General features: G+C 37.6%; 1 pseudogene; it reads right to left on the bottom strand.

Annotated features, from left to right (window-relative positions):
- Positions 1 to 8,927: 8,927 nt before the first annotated feature.
- On the bottom strand, positions 8,928 to 9,873 carry LOC137771651 (olfactory receptor 8B3-like; annotated as a pseudogene).
- Between the last annotated feature and the right edge of the window lie 7,791 nt (positions 9,874 to 17,664).

The raw sequence follows: 17,664 nt of genomic DNA, 5'->3' as shown, positions 1-17,664 counted from the left end.
GACCAGAATCTGAGAAAAAGATTTGGGGACCATTTCCACAGAGGTTAAAGCCATGGAATCAGGTGAACTCAATGAGAAAGAATAAAAAGAAAAAGAGCAGAGACGCAAGAAAAACATGTGGGAAATCCCTCATATGGTTTTTACACGTAGGATAGTTGAAAACCTAATCATTACAAAAATGAGTCCCAATTATTATCATCAGACACTTAGAAATTACAAGGGGACTAAAAATTCCTTAGGGCAAACTTGAAATGTGTCTCACAAGATAGACATTCTTGGGCTTAGCCTTGATGAGGAGCTTAGAGATTCATTAAAACTATTTTATTTCCTGGAAAATGTTAAGAACTCTTATTTAGGTGATGCAAGAACCAGAAACACTCCCTTTAAGTTTATATTACATCAAATCACATTACAAGAAAAGTTTGTGGCAAGGTACTAAATTAGAATTAAAGGTCATTCTTTCACCTTTAACACAACCAATGTAAATACAGGCAGAGAATGAGTGTAGAGATACTCTGAGCTTATTCTTACATTGCAAAACTAACTCATTACCCTCCTTTCTTCTACCTACATGATGGTCACAGTAGCCTGATTTAGTTATAATGAAATGTGTCAAATAGTTATCCTTTTCACTGATATATACCACGGTATCTTTTGTTAATTCCTGGCTCCTTTTTAAGTAACTCAAGCCTGATATGTTCTAATTTATCAAAGTCAGTGGCAATTTAAGTTTTATACCATATTATCATAAAGATGCAAAAAATGTAAACCTTTTTTAACTAAATAGAATTTTAATTTGCAGTATTATGTCACACTGAGCTAAGCTGCTGCAAGCATCTGGAATCGCTGGCTAATAATATATTTTTAAATGTAAATATATAATGGAAAGCGTTAAATCTGCAAGTGTCAGGAAGAAAATGGGAAGGCAAGATCTAATTCAGCAGATCTGGGGTGGGGTCCTAGATTCTGGTTTGTTTGTTGTTTGTTTGTTTTTGAAAGGTGTAAAGTCTGTGTCTAAATTCATGTTTTTGCAAATGGACATCTGATTTTTCTAGCATCATTTGTGAAGAAGACTACCATTATTCCATTGATTGCCTTTGCTCTTTTGTCAAAGATCAGTTGACTATATTTTGTAGGTCAACTTCAGGTTCTGTCTTCTGATCCATTGTCTTTTCTTTCATCACTACCACACTGACTTGATTACTGTAGTTTTATAGTGAGTCCTGAAGTTGGACAGTATCTGTCCTACAACTTTGTTCTCCTTCAGTATTGTATTTGATATTTTGGGCCTTTTCCCTTTCCATATAAACTTTAGAATCAGTTTGTTGATATCCACAAAAACTTGCTGGGATTTTGATTGGGATCACATTGACGATATAGATGAAGTTAAGAAGAATTGACAACTTAACATAATTGAGTCTTCTAATCCACAAACATGGAGTATCTTTCCATTTATTTAGATTTTTTTATTACTTTTATTAGAGTTTTGTTGTTTTCCACATATGGATCCTTTATATATTTTGTTAGACTTATAACTAAGTATTTCTTCTTTTTGGAGGGTAGGGGTGGGGTGACAATATGAATAGCATTGAGTTTTTCATTACAAATTCCAATCATCCAGTGCCTGGTATATAGGAAAGCTGTTAACCTTTGTATGTTAACTTTGTATCCTGTGACTCTCCTCTAGCTACTTATTAGTTCCAAGAGGTTTTTTTGTTCATTTGTTTAGTAGTTGTTGCTGTCAATTTTGAGGGACTGTCTACAGAGACAATCATGTCATCTGAGAACACAGACAATTGTATTTCTTTTTTTCCAATATGTATTTAAAAATGGTTTAAAGTTATCATTCCAAGAAGCAATACAGGCTCAAATATTAATAAATTTGAAAAAAGGTATCTCAACATCCTTTGTCCTAAGGAAAATGTAAATTAAAATTATAATGAGATACCACTGCATACACACTAGAATGGCTAAAATTAATGACTGTCTATACCAAGTGAACATGTGGATGTGGAACACCTGGAACTTTCATACACTGCTGTTAGAAGAGTAAAATTATATAGGTACTTTGGAAAACAAATTGGTATTTTCTAGTAAAGTTGCACCATATGTAGCATCTGATCCAGACATTCCACAGCTATCACATATACAGAGAAATTAGTGCATATGTCAAAAAAAATACTTGTACAAGAATGTTCACTGAGGTTTTATTTCAATAGCCAAATTTCCATCAATAAGAGAATAGATAAGGAAATTGCAGAAAATACATTCAATGAGATATTTCTCATAAAACTATGTTCTGATACATGCACCAATATGGTTGAAATACAAAAATCATTATGTTGAATGAAGATGGCAGACTCAAAAGAGTATAAACAGTATGATTTTATTTATAAGATTTTAAAGAACAGGCAAAATTACTCTAAAGTGATAGAAATGAGAGCAATGGTTACCTCAACTGGTGCATGGGATTTGTCTACTGACTAGAAAGTGACATAAGGGAAATTTCTGGGGTCATGGAAATGTTCTGTATCTTTTTCTGGGTGGTGATTAAATGAGTTTATACTTAGGTAAGAAGTCATCAAGCTGTAGACCTCATATTTGTATATTTTACTATATGTAAACTAGGCCTCATAAAATATAATTTGAAATGTTTTTATAAAACTTTATAAGGAAAATTTATTTGTATAAAAATTTATACAGCTCAATAGTTTAAACAATATATTGTTCAGTAGATCTCTCAGGACTTACTATGGAAAACTAGTCTGTTTTTTTGTAACACATCTCTAATATCTACTATCAGTATGGGTAGGCCAATCCACACCTTTCCATACCAACCTTAGAGGCTTAATACTGGACCAGATGGGTCAGTAGTCTTACACAGGATTGGGCTTGGGTGTTTCCATAAAGAATATTCTGACTTATATTGAATCCGTGTCTTCAACCTGGGGAAATTCAATGAAGTTGACATAAAGAAAGAAAACCGAGAAAAAAAATAATCAGATACAACTGGGACATTAATCACTTCCCGTTTAAGCTTGTGCTCCATGAGCCCTGCCAATTATTACAGTGTGTTTGTGTTTCTATCACCAATAGTGACAGCCAAGCTTCAATCTCTTTTTTCTTTCTTATAAAAAATTTACAAATGAGTTATTTCAGTTTAAAAATATGGCAACATTTCTTGTTTAAAATAACAGGAAATCCAACTAAAAACTAGGCTAAAACTTGGCATGCAAAAAGCAGGAAAATTCAATCCACAATGAGGAAAAACCTCAATCTGTAGAAACATACTGAAAATAACATATTTTAAAATTAGCAGACAAGAAAAAAAAAAGCTGTTATTAATATATTCTATATATTCAAGAAAAAAATGTCAAGGCATTGACTTCCTTGATCTGAAAAATACAATGTGTGAAATGAAAAATACACCAAATCCAAAAAAATACATAATCCAAAAATAATCATGAGAAAAACATTAGAAATCCCAATTGAGGGATATTCTACAAAATACCTGACTAATACTCTTCAAAACTGTCAAAGTTATCCAAAACATGGGAAGTCTGAGAAAATGTGACAGCCAAGAGGAACCCAATGAGACATGACTAATCAATGCAATGTGGTATACCGAATGGGATCCTAGGATAGAAAAGGGACATTAGGTAAAAACTAAGAAAATCTGGATAAAGTATGGACTTTAACAATAATTATCAATATTGGTTCACTAACTGTGACATATGTATCACACTAATGTAAGATAGCAAGAGGAACAAGATATGAAATATATAGTAACTCCCTGTATTATATTAACAATTCTTCTATAAATCTAAAATAATTCTAAAAGAAAAAATTTATGTAAAAATAAATGTGTTGAATGGAGTTAACACCACATCAGAAGAAACGATGAGTGAACTTAAAGAATAGCAATAGAAAGTACCCAAAATGATATCCAGAGACAAAAAAAAAAGCCTAGAAAAGAATGAACAGAGCATCAGTGAGCCCTAAGACATCATATTATGTAATTGGAGTAACCTCATATGTATGTAACTGGAGTCCCAGACAGCAGAGAGGAGGAGTGGTAGAAAAATATTTGAAGACATAACAGCTGAAGACATCCACCTAAAGTATCACTATACAGTGAATGCCCCCTTACCACCTAATCTAATTTGAGAACAAAGTTGACTAAATAAGCTATTTAACAACTGTCATTTCTGGTATTGTTGGACTAGGCTATTGGGTCTACCACCCACTCAAAACAGCTAAAAATACTGAATAAAATATTCTACAATATTCTATTTTATGAACTGGTTTGTGATTACATAAATTTTGCATTATTTATTAAATTGCAAATGTATGTATTATGAAGTTTTCAGGATATATTTGATGGTAAAATCAGAAAAGTTCATATATTCATTACCTACTATAATGTAAATTATTCAAACATCAGAAATATCTCTTAAATGAGATTTATCATTTTTTATTAAATAACATTCCCAAATAAAATATACTCATAATTCTAAATGAAAATTGGTACTTGCTTCTGGAATATAATTTCTTTGTTAACAGGCTTTGTGCTTGAAAGTTATTTGCAATTCTTGAGCAAGAATTTTTAATGACTATATCTCCAATTTCTTTTATAATCATCATCAATGAGAAATTTTGTTTGCATAAGTGGTAGAGTTTAGATCATTCTTACCACCATTTAAAACTTTGCCGTTGAAATCATATTTAAATAATGTGAGTTATTTTCTTTTTACTGACAAATTTAATGTTCAACAAATTTGGAACTAATTTTGCTTTTTCATTTCAAATATTTCAAAATAACAGAGAAACCCAATTTGCAGAAGGCTTGTGCATTCTTAGAGCAATCACACTTCAACTAGTTTAGATGCCACGAAAAGGATAAATTGGCTGGAGATGGACAGAAGTACGTGAAATGGGGAGCTAGAGACTAGGGCATCTGCCTGGAGCTGCGAACATCAGGACTCCTTGCCTGGCGTCCACCACAGGCCAAGCACTGTGCTCCTGGGCACCTGAAACAGACTCCCCCAGCAGCCCTGTGGGACTCTGGTCCACCACAGGCACTGTCCCCTCTGCATGTGGCTGCTGTAGCTGGTGACCAGGTGGTAGAGTGCCTTTTTGGTTGGGCTGTTGAAATAGAGCAGTGAGTGCCTCACTTGGCTGACCATTCTTGACGCTGGCCAAAGTACGGTATATGCCATCACGTCAGACACATTCTATTCTTACCTTTCCAAGAGCATCTGTCTAGGATATACTCTAGGCTCGATGCCTTTAATGTGAATCATCTGGGGATTCCGCATGAAGAAAACAAACTTTTTTCCCAATTAAAATTGTATTTATGAAGCATATACAGAAGGATAATAAAGATACCTATATCTTCAAGAAATTCATCAAGTTATGGACATAATACTTCCAAATATCCTAAAGGTGTTTTAAAAATGTTTGATATATTGAAAAAATTTTTACTTCAAATTCTATAATTATAGTTATTTTTAAAACACTGCAATTGAATTTTTAATCATTTTAGTTTTATATGAGTTTTGATTTTAATAATTTTAAATGATCATTTTTGCCACATTGATCAAAAGAATATAAAGTCAACTTGTAAAGTAAGTCTGTTGATTCACAGACCAAGCCAGGCATTTTACTGACTCATACTGCCAGCAGAGTGTGCTGGGAAATTGGATATCACATTCAGACTACAAGGCATGTGTCATGCCTGCAACTATATTTTGCCTACATAAACCAACATAATCCCAAAAAGGGTGTGAAACTGGTAAGTCATGAATATACATGGCCTTTTATTTGGCTGGGCAGGGCCAACCATTCATGGAGGTGTGTCTCTCTCCACACGTTTTGTCTGCTTGGTTCTACTGCATTTTAACCTCAGATGAACTCTCCCCGTGTAGTGAAAACAGGACTACTAGAATCCCTAGATTTAATCTTACCAATTCAGTAACTACAAGTAGAAAAGTTTGTTTAAATAATTTTGGCAGAAAAGACTGTAGTCAAATGACTATTTCTGACTAATCACTGTCATCAGGGTTTGGCATGTGCTAATTAGACAGGATATGTCTTGTGAAATGGGCAAGTCCGTCCAACAAAGTCACATGAAAGGTGTTCCCTGTTTCAAATTCCAGTCAAAAAACAGCATACTATGTATTTCCCATGGAGGATATTTTAAAAAGATAATTGGATATATAGACATTGCAAGGAGGAAAGAGCAAAAGATGAAGCAGAGAAAACATAAAGACTAATAACCTATAAAAAATAGCTACCCAGAACTGAGAGAACAAACAGAAAGAATAAGAAGCATAACCAGATTCTAGAATCTCAGAGGAGAAGCTCTATAGGATTGGTGCTTGGATTAATGGAGGGTTTGGAGATGCCCCACAGCTGGTGCTTGGACCTCTGCAATAGAGGCTCCAAGAAGGTGCAAGGTCCAACATGGAGGGAGACCAAGAAGAAGGCCTGACAAGTGCTTGAGCCACTCAAGGGGCAAAGTCTGGGCAATAAAGTGAGGGAGGATACTACAGCTGTTAAGGAACTGTTATCCAGCTATTCACTATACATAAGGGGGTGTACCAAGTTAGGCACATTTCCATGTGCTTATTGGCTATTTACATATGTTCGTTTGGGATGTGTCTTTCAAATCACTTGCCAATATATGATATGATCTTTACATCACTGAGATACATTTTATATTCTGGATACAATACCTTTATCAAATATATGTTTTGCAAATATTCTTCCAGTCTGTGTCTTGCCTATAAATATTTTTTTGATAAACAGATGTTCTAATTTAAATGAAACTCATTTTCTCTTTTTTTTTTTCTTTTAGATTTAGTGCTTTCCAGAATATGTTTAAGAAATCTGTGCCTACACTAACATACTTTTCTATGTTTTCTTCTAGAAGGTTTATGTTAAAGTTTCATGTGTATAGTTTTGATCTATTTAAAATTAATTTTTGTGTATGATGTGAGGTAGAGATCAAAGTTCATTGTTTTCCTCATGAGTAGTTAGTATTTCCAGCATCAATTGCTTAGAATGATTTTTCTTTACTTACAGATTTACACAGTTGCTCAGTTAAAAATCAATCAACTATATAAGTGAGGATCTGTTTCCGAATATTCTATTGTGTCCCATGGATTTATCTATATTTATAACAAAACCAATCTGTCTTGATTACCATATCCTAAAACTAAGGTTTAAAATCAGTTAGTGTTAAGTCCTCTATGTCATTTTAGAGTTCTCCAAGAAACAGATGCTAAGAAATGATTAGACTTCCAAGACATTTATTGTGGTAAGTGCCTGTGAAGGATAAAATGGGAATGAGTGGGAGTCAGTGAGAAAGCCTTCAGACCAGGATGAAAGTGTGATACCTACGAAAGGAGAGAGAGAAGAAAGGATTGGGTAGGAAAACCTCAGACCACAGTGCAGTTCAAAAAAATCTCAAATAGGATGATACGAAGTCCCTAAACAAAGACTGCCTATCAGAAGAGATCCACGTTACACAGAAATTGGCCAGGCCGGTATGACCCACCATGCTAAGCCATTGGCTGAGGCCATCTTAGAGTAAGCATGGACTCTGCCTGAACACTATGGTGGATCCAAAGGAGTATCGGCTATAGACAGTCAATGATGCTCCCCACAGGTGGCTCTACTGAAAGGGAGTCAGCAGCACCTCTCTATGGTTGCCACACTTTACTCCTCAAAAGAAATTATACCCCAAAGTTCCTTCTGACTTATTTTTTGTTATTGTCATTTATTACTATATTTTATTAATTATTATTTATAACATTAAATTTATTATTGTTATTATTCAAACAAGATAATCCAATTCAACAAGAATATTTTTGACCTACCACTATATTTGATACTCTAAATATATGAATGGGAAAAGCATTGGAGAAATACAGAAATTATAGGGAGAAGCATCTAGGTAAATATATTTATTGTCTTACTGGTGAGACGAGGTTTAAGTAAGTTCAAAAAATGTTGCTAGGAATATGGTTTACTATATTAATACACAACTTTTTTCATGATACTTCACTGGATAAGTGAAACATGGCTAAAATGTTTCTCCTAACACCATGTGTAGTATTTTCCTAAAGTGATAAAAAACAAAATTGACAGTAAAACCATATGCTTTTTTCAAAATATCTGGTGTCATTTTAGAGAGTAACAAACACAAATTTTATAATAAACCACCCATTATGCTTACTGGGATCCTGAGATACATATGTATTATTCTTCTAATCATCCTCTCTTAATGCCATGTTTGGCAATAAATGGTGGAGTTATATGTATTCTCTTCAATATTAAAGGCATTTGCCTTATAGAGGTTCTCAGAAGCAGGTGGCATGTAAAACAGATTTGGCCATTTTCAAAGGGAACAAGAAAAGTAATAATAATAAAAGGAAAATTGGTATGAAAAATAGAACAAAATGATAACATCAGAGGATCTGATCCTACTTTAAGCTATATATGCAATTTGCAATGAAGACATTTCTTTGAATCCTTCTTCCTATACCAGGAACAATATTGTTTTAAAAGACAATTATTCTGCAGTGTTTGGGCACTTCTGTGTCTAGAACAGCAAGCTCTAATTTTAACTTTATGTATTTATGAAACTCACCATATTTGTCCAGATTAGGAATAGCCCAGGAGACAAAGACAGTATGAAAAAAATCAGTTCATATTTTCCTTTTATGAAGATGCTACTAGTTATTTAGGAAACTGGTACAAGATGCAAGAGATACGTAGGAAAAGTGAGACAAGCTATAAGGAAAGTGATGAGACAAGTCTATTATACCACATATAACACAATCTGTAGGACATAGTTATGAACAAATATCATCTTGAAAGACAATAAAAATTGAGTGTCTTTACATTATTGTTGTTTGTAATCAGAACATGTTTCTCCTCTGGATTTTAAACAGGGATTTCCTCATTGCAACTCTGACATCTTTGTTCCTCAAACTAAATCAGAGGACTGAGCATGGGTCCCACATTAGTATAAAAAACAGAAGAAACTTTCCCCTGCTCCATAGATCCAGGAGAAGAATATTTAAGGTACATGGATGCTGCTGAACCAAAAAAAAAGAGAAAGAGCAATGACGTGGGAGCTAAGGTGCTGAAGGCTTTCGATCTTCCCTGAGCGGATTTGGTATGAAAAATGCCAGTGAGGATGAAGATGTAAGAAATTAGGATGGTGAAACTGGGTACTGTGATATTAATATCCACACAATGAGAACTACCACCTCACTGACATAAGTCCTGGTGCAAGAGACTTGGAGGAGTGGGAGGATGTCACACAAGTAATGGTTGATTATATTAACATTGCAGAAGGTTAGTCTAAGCATGCACCCTGTGTGGGCAGAGGCTCCAGTAAACCCCATCACATACGCAGCCAAAGATAGCACCAAACAGACCTTATGGAACATGGTGACCTTATATAGCAATGGAGTACAGATGGCCACATAGCAATCACAGGCCACTGAGGTCAACATATAACACTCAGAGATGACAAAAAAGAGAAAGAAAAACAGCTGAGTCATGCACCCAACATAGGAGATGATATTCTTCCTGAATTCAAAGTTCATCAGCATCTGGGGGGTGAAAACAGAGGAGTAACAGAGATCAATGAAGGATGGTTGAAGACTAAATAGTACACGGGGGTGTGGAGGTGAGAATTTAGACCAATAAGAATGATCGAGCTCAGGTTGCCCACCATGGTGACAATGTAGATCATTAGAAACAGGTAAGAGAGGGGCTGCTGGAGCTCTGGATGGTCTGTTAATACAGAAGAATAAATTCAGTCACTAAGGAGTCATTTCTAGGCAGCATTCTCAACTTCGGAAATCTGTGAGAATAGAAGAAAACTCCATCAACAGGGAACCCAGCTCTATTCTTACAAACTCTCTTTTATATGAGCTTTATGAGAAAGAGACTCAGACTGGCAGAAATCACATAAGTCCTCCTTTGCTTCATAAGGTCTGAAGGTACACACCCCTCAACATTTAAATCACTGTCTTTCATTGCATGAACTGCATGTGACAAACAACTGCTCTATCTTACTAGAAGATAGCGGGATGGGGTAGCTGAGGAGCAAGCCTACTTGCTGATGGGCTTCAGTGGTGGGAATGTATCCCCATTTCTCCCCCCTATTCATCTGATTCATCACTTCCTAGTTCCTACTCAGGTTTCCATTACCCTACTAGGCACTTCAGGTCCCCTGTTTTGACCATCAAGAAAGAAAGAAAGGTCCCTAGAGGGAAGAGACCATACAGATATTCTGCTACCAGGAAGTCTCTCATAATCTCTAAGGTTTTCAGATACTTTACTATAAGAACCCAGGAAGTTAATAATTGACAACAGGTATTGAGGTGAACCTTGGTAACCTAAGTTTTATACTTAACCATACACTCCAGTGTTTCCACACATTCTCCTCCTCTGCTCTGTCCTAGCTGGACAGCGAATGAATAAAGGAAGGTGGATGTGCTTTCCTAGGTTTTGTAGGATGGCATGAATGAGAAATGTTAATTTGAGTGCTGATTAAGTTAGTTATTAAATTTGTGAAAACATTTCAAGCTGTATACTTATTATGATATATCAACTTTCCTCTGTTTATACATTTCAATAAAAAAATTTTGGAAAAAAACACAAATTTCTTCTGATGTTGCTGTCTGGATTTGTCACTTGGAACTGCTACAGTTCTCCTGCTCCCAGAATGAAGATGGAGTCAACACAGAGTGTATGCTGAGAACAATACAGGCAGCAGAGTCAGAGCTCCAGACTTTGGAGTATCTTGTTATTCAATATAAATACTTCTCATTTTTCAGCAACAGAGGGAGTGAGCAAAAAATAGAAACTTGGTTAACTCACTCTCCATTCATTGAGGGAACTCAGTGCTGACCCTTTATGTGTGTTTTACCTCCACTGTCCTGAAAGAAGAACTGGCCTTGGAGATATCAAAGCTGAGCAGATGTAGTCACAGAATCTTCCTCTTTCCCTGGGAAAGTCATAGCATAGATCTCACAGTATGAATGTTCCAAGAGCCAGTCTATGATTTAGATCAAACTTGTGGTTATAAATTTACTAAGAGATCATGAAGGGAAACCACAGGCTTCACATCTAAACCACAATGTCATAGAGCACACAGCATTTGCTTAAGGCTTATAATTCTTTTGGACCTGATTAGAAATTCAAGTATAGGGGTCCCCCAGGACTTTCCCATCATGATACGCTCTGCAGGGGAGAAATGTGTCTGTGTTTACACCCTAATTGTTACAGTAAATGTTAATTTCCCATCAGGGATTATACATTCCCCAGAGCATAGGAGAAAGGATCCTCTGCTGTCCCTTATAAAGATGCAAATAATTAATGTCATTGAAAATTCACTAATTATAATTCTAGGTAACATTAGTTTCAAGAATTTAAGTTCATAAAGATATATGACCATTTCAGAAAAGTTTATTATGGCCCTTTATAATAGTTGAGTCTCTTTAAATAATCAGTGTTTATGCAAATTTTATAGACATAAACCAAAGGATCTTTTTAATTGATTTCAGAGATTATTGTTTAATAAAACACTATTTACTGTAAAAATGATTCCATGGAAATTTAATTACCTTGAGTTGTTCTGATTCAATATGCTTTTAATAGATTAAAATCAAATCTATAAGAAAAATCACTGTAAATAAGCTTCTATTACAAGGAAATATGACTTTAAAATTCCTATGTACGTATTAGCTTATGATCATGCTTATGAGAAAAATATCTAAGTTTAAAAAATTTTTTAAATTATTATATATTCCCAGGAAATTTCAAAAATAATGGATAGAGTCCCCTGAAATCTACCCAGCTTCCTACCATGGTGACATCTTCGACAACTGTAGTATAATAGCAAAACTACAGACATTATTCAGCTTTGAGCAATTTTATATGCAGTATGTGTTTCTGTTGTGTGTGTGTGTGTGTGTGTGTGTGTGTGTGTGTAGATCTATGTAATGTGATCACTTGTGTAGATTCATGTAACTACCACCATCATGATACAGAACTCTTCCACTAACATAAAGGAACTCCCTTACACTACCTCTTTATAGTGACACCTATCCCCTGCCACCTTCATCTGTCTTGCGGCAACCACTAACCTGTTCTTCATCTCTATAGTTGGGTCATTAGGAAGACAACGGATGAAACTATACAATATATAACTTCTGAAACTGGCTTTTTTCACTAAGCATGATGCCCTTAAGTCCATCCCAGTTGTTGCATGTATCAACAGTCTGCTCCTTTTATTGCTGAGTTGTATTGCATTTTATACAACCCACATTTATTCAAACTTCTGTAGTAATTTTAAAACTACTAGGTTCTTGTTTAATGCAAAACTAAATCTGATTTATTTATGGAAAATGTTTAAGGGGCAGGGGATATAAGATCACAGTTCAGACTGGCTCTTCTTATTCTCTTTTTAATCAGTTTTATTGTGGCATAATCTGGATACAATAACATGCTCTCATTTTAAGAGTACAGTTCAGTGACTTTCAAAAATAATACAGTCATATAAAGACTACCATGGTCAAGATCTAGAGCATTTCCCTCACCCCCAAAAGTATACTCTTCTCCCTTTGCAATCCACCCCCCCTTTTTTTTTTTTATCATGAAAGGATGTTGAAATTTGTCAAATGCTTTCTCTGCATCTAGTGAAATAATCATATGATTTTAATCTTTCGTTCTATTAATCTGGTATAGCACATTTATTGATTAGTGTATGTTGAACCATCCTTGCATCCCATGGTTAAATCTCGCTTGATCATGGTGTATGATCTTTTAATGTGCTGTTGAATTGGTTTGCTAGAATTCTGTTGAGAATTTTTGCATCTATATTCATCAGAGACATTGGCCTGTAGTTTTCTTTTCTTATAGTGTCTTTATCTGATGGTGGTGTGAAGGTAATTCTGGTTGTAAAATGAGTTTGAAAGTTGTTCTTTCTTCCATTTCTGGAAGAGTTTAAGAAGTTTTGGCATTTATTCTTGTTTAAATGTTTAGTAGAATTCACCAGTGAATTCATCTAGTTTTTGGTCCTGGGCTTTTCTTTGTTGGGAGGTTTTTGATTATTGATTCAATCTCCTTACCCGTTATTGATCTGCTTCGATTTTTCTGTTTCTACATAGTTCAGTCTTGGTAGATTGTTTCAAAGAATTTATCTATGTGTTCTACAGTATTCAATTTACTTGTGTATAATTGGTCATAGCAGTCTCTTATGATCTTTTGTATTATTGTGATATCAGTTGTAATGTTTCCTCTTCATCATGATATCACTGCCATCTTTGTCTCTTGTTACAGCTGTTAAATTAAAGTTTATCTTGTCTGATATATTTACCACTGCTGTTTTTTGGTTTCCACTTGCATAGAACACCTTTTTTTATCTCCTCACTTTCAGTCTGTGTGTGTCCTTAAAGCTGAAGTAAGTCTCTTGTGGACAGCATATAATTGGGTCTTGTTTTTTGTTTTGTTTTGTTTTAATCCATTCAGCCACTCTTTTCTTTTTGATTGGAGAATTTATATCATTTACACTTAAAATAATGATTGATGGGTAAGGACTTACTAATTCTATCCTAATTGTGCTCTGGTTGTTTTGTAATTCCCTTGTTCTTTTCTTCCTCTCTTGCTGTCTTCTTTTGTGGTTTAATGATTTTCTATAATGGTATGTTTCTATTTCCCTTTTCTTTATCTTTTTATATTAATGTAGGCTTTTGCTTTGTGATTACCATGAGACTTACAAAAAAATCTTATAGATATAACTCTATTTTAAGGTGATAACAACTTAACTTTGATAACACACAAAAACACTACGCTTTTACTCCCTTCCCACATTTTATGTTTTTGATGTCACAATTTACCTCTTTTAATATTGTGCATCCATCAGGAAGTTATTGTAGTTATAGTTATTTTTAATAGTTTTGTTCTTTAGTTTTGTCAACCTTTACTAGAGTTGACTGGTTAACACACCACCGTCTTATAGTATTATATTCTGAATGTGACTTACCAGTGTATTGTATACTTTTTTACATTTCATGTTACTAATTAGTGTTTTTTTGTTTTAGCTTGAAGAACTCCATTCAGCATCTCTTAGATCAGGTCTAATGCTGATTAATTCTCTCAGCTTTTGTTTGTTTGGGAAAGTCTTTATCTCACCTTCATTTTTAAAGACTGCTTTGCTGGGTACAGTATTCTTGATTGGCAGGGCAGTTTTTTCTTTCAACACTTTGAGTATATTATCTCACTCTCTCCTGGGCTGCAAGCTTTCTCCTGAGAAATCTACTGATAGTTTAATGGGGGTTCCCTTGTATTTGACTATTATTTTTCCTCTGGATGATCTTAAATTTTTGATTTTAGACAGCTTAATTATAATATGTCTTGGAGAATTTCATTTTGAGTTGAAATATTGGGGTGACCTATTAACTTTATGAAGTTAGATGTCCAAATATCTCCCCAGATTTGGGAAATTCTTAGCCATTATTCCTTTAAACACGCTTTCTGCCCCTTTCTCCATCCTTCTCCTTCTGGGACTCCAATAGTGTCTACGATGTTTCTCTTAATGGTATCCCACAGTTCATATAGGCTTTCTTCACTCTTTTTCATTTTTTTTTCTTTGTTCTCTACTGACTGCATAATTTCAAATGTCCTGTCTTCTACTTCATAGACTTGTCCTTTTGCTTGATCTAATCTGCTTCTGCTGTTCTTATCACATTTTAAAATTTCATTCATTGTATTATTCAGCTCCAGGATTTCTATTTGGTTGTTTTTTATGATTCTCTCTATTAAGATTCTCATTTTGTTTGTCATGATTTCATTGAATTGTCTTTCTCTGTTTTCTTGTAGCTCACTGAGCTTCCTTAAAACTGTTATTTTGAATTCTTTATCAGGCAAACTGCAGATCTCCATTTTTTTTGGCTCTGATTCTGGAAAATTATTGTGCTCCTTTGGTGATCTCATGCTACACTGATTTTTCAAATTCCTTGAAGACTTTGCTACTGTCTTCAAATCTGGAGAAGCAGTCACCTCCTCTGGTCTTTCTGACAGGCTTCAGGAGAGAATTACCTTCTGTCAGCCCTGCTAGTAATTCTGAGGCTTTCTCAGATCTTTTCTATGGTGCTCCACACTTCTTGTTTCAACATAAACAGAGTTCTTATGCTTGTATGCCTTCTTTCAACCCTGCAAAACTAGTTCAGTTACTGATAGCCTCCTTTTTGCTTTCCCTAGGGTGGTGCTGCATGCTCAAGTTTGTGGTTTCTCCCAGGCCTGCACAGTTGGGCCAGAATTTGAGTTGGTCTTATAATCAGTCAAAGACAGGGTATGTTCCACTACTAACTCTTTGTGAAAATTCACAACATCATCATTATGTGCCTGTGTGTGTGTGTATGTATTGTGTTTTATTGTTAACAACAAAATGTGCAGAATCTCACTTTAGGAGACGTCTTATGCAGCATGGTGTGGGAGGATACAGACAGGAGGCTCTTTGAGTCTTGGCTGGGGTCCCAGTCTTTGGCCTCTCCATGGACAGAATGCCTGTTAGGGTTTTCCCTTAGCAACAGGCCTGGAATGGTCTGCTCAGAACAGTGACACACCAGGCCACATGAAAACAAACTAAGGAGCAAGCATATGAAGGCCAAGAAATGCTCAAGTTCATCCAGCTCCCCAGTGACCTTTTCCACCTGAAGAAAAGTCCCTGATGTCACCACTCCCTGGGCAGTGGCTTTGATGGACAGAGAGCTAAAAGGGAGTGAAAGTGACAGTGTCCCCCAATCCCCAACACCCTCCCTTCTCCATGCTGGGAGTCAGAACTGCTGCCTTTGCTCAGTGGCCTTGTTTCTTAAACTCTTTCTCTCTTGGGAGTTCTTAGACTTAAAAACAAAAACAAAACAACAACAACAACAACAACAACAAAAAACCTATTTGTAATGAAATAGCAGAAACACTAATTTCACAGTGCTAACACCTACATGTTGGGGGGGGATTGGCTTTTGGTACCAAAAGGTATCATTCCAAATCAAAATTACTCTCTGGAGGTGAAAAAATACAAGAAAGTTAAGAGGACAGATTTTGCAGGTTGGTAACAAAGAAGAAAGGCTCCAAGAACCGGGTAGAGATGGGGTCTGCTGGGCACCTGTAGAGCAAGGACCACTCCCACCTTATGGGGTGCCAGGACCCCTCCAGAGCAGTGGGTTGGGGCTCAGCAGCCACCATGCTCTGCCTTCACCTGTTCAAGCACAAGCGCTCCACATTCAGCCCCTTTCCGGGCATAGCTGGGGATGGTGCCTGTGAACACGTGTCTGTGGGGCATGCCAGGGACTCTTCATGAGGCTGGGGCATCACCCATCCAGACCAGGTTTTATCGTGCGCAAAGCCTAGCACTCTCACTCCTCACCAGATGCTGGCCAGAGCCTTGCTGGAGGAGGGGGCCAGGTCTGCTTCAGTTGGCCTGGGCAGGGCAGCCCCTCAGGGAGCCCCTTACGCCTGGCCTCCTGCCAAGGGCTTGTCTTATCACACTCCCAAGAAAGGCATTTTTTGAAGCTGGCTCCACCCCTCCCTCCCAAACTGCCTGCAACCAGCTCGCTTCCTCACAGCAAAAGGATGGGCCATCAAGAAAGGTGCCTGGAGGCCGGGAGGGAGGCAGTGAAGAAACCGGAATACAAGGAGGACAGGAAGTGAGCCCCCAGCTGCCTGAGATGCAGGTGGGAGAGAAAGGGTCTGAGGAGGACAGAGAGGATCGGGGCTGCCAGAGACAGCAAAGCAGCAGCAGAGTGAAGAAGCTGCAGAGTCGGTAAGTCGTGAGCAGAGGGGAACCCCAAGAACACGGAAGGCCCAAGACAGGAGGCCTCAAGAGAACGGGGAACTGAAGTACAAAAAGGTGACCCCTACAAATGGGGGACTGAGGCACAAAGCGATGGGACCCTGAAGTGAATGAGGGCCCAAAGGGGGCCTGAAGCCCAAAGAGACGGTGGAGGCAGACGCGTAAGAAGGGGAGGCTGAGAGCCCAGACACTGAGGTGTGAGAAGAGACGGGAGTTGGGGGAGCAAGGCCTGGGGCAGTGAGGGCCCAGAGCCCCAAGACCGGAGAGGCCGACGGGCGAGAGGCAGGGCATCCACCGGTGGGCCCCAAGGGGAGCCGCGCTCCGCCGTGATCAGCGGCTTCCAGGCTGCTTCGGCACGAGGGCCAGGTGCCCTGACGGGCGGCAGTGGCGCGGGAATCCCAGCCTGAGCGGGTGGCCGGGAGACGCACTTCTTGTTTTAGAACATACCCAGGGTTATGGACGGGCACTTACTCAGCTTGCTGCCCCTGGTGTCCTTCTTGGCCAGGCCCTGGCCCGCCGGCCCTCTAGGGCTTTGCGCCTCCATTTTGCGGAAGACCCGAGGCGGCAGCGGGCGCGCTGTGCGCATGCTCCTCACACGGCGCCACAGCCGCCGGCTCCGCCGAGGCGGGTGTGCGGCTCGGCGGGCCTGGGGTGCCCAGGCTGCAGAGCAGAAGACGGACGAAGCTTTGTCTTTGTGGGACCGTCAGGGGCCAGGCCACAGGCAGCTGGTGGGCGGCCTAACTGAGGGCTGCAGTGGGCCGGGGCGTGGGCTGCACGGCGCTTCC

Source organism: Eschrichtius robustus, chromosome 11, assembly GCF_028021215.1.
Source record: "Eschrichtius robustus isolate mEscRob2 chromosome 11, mEscRob2.pri, whole genome shotgun sequence".
Taxonomy (NCBI): Eukaryota; Metazoa; Chordata; class Mammalia; order Artiodactyla; family Eschrichtiidae; genus Eschrichtius; species Eschrichtius robustus.
Note: the sequence above shows the minus strand (reverse complement) of the source record. Positions and strands in the feature narration are given on the sequence as shown.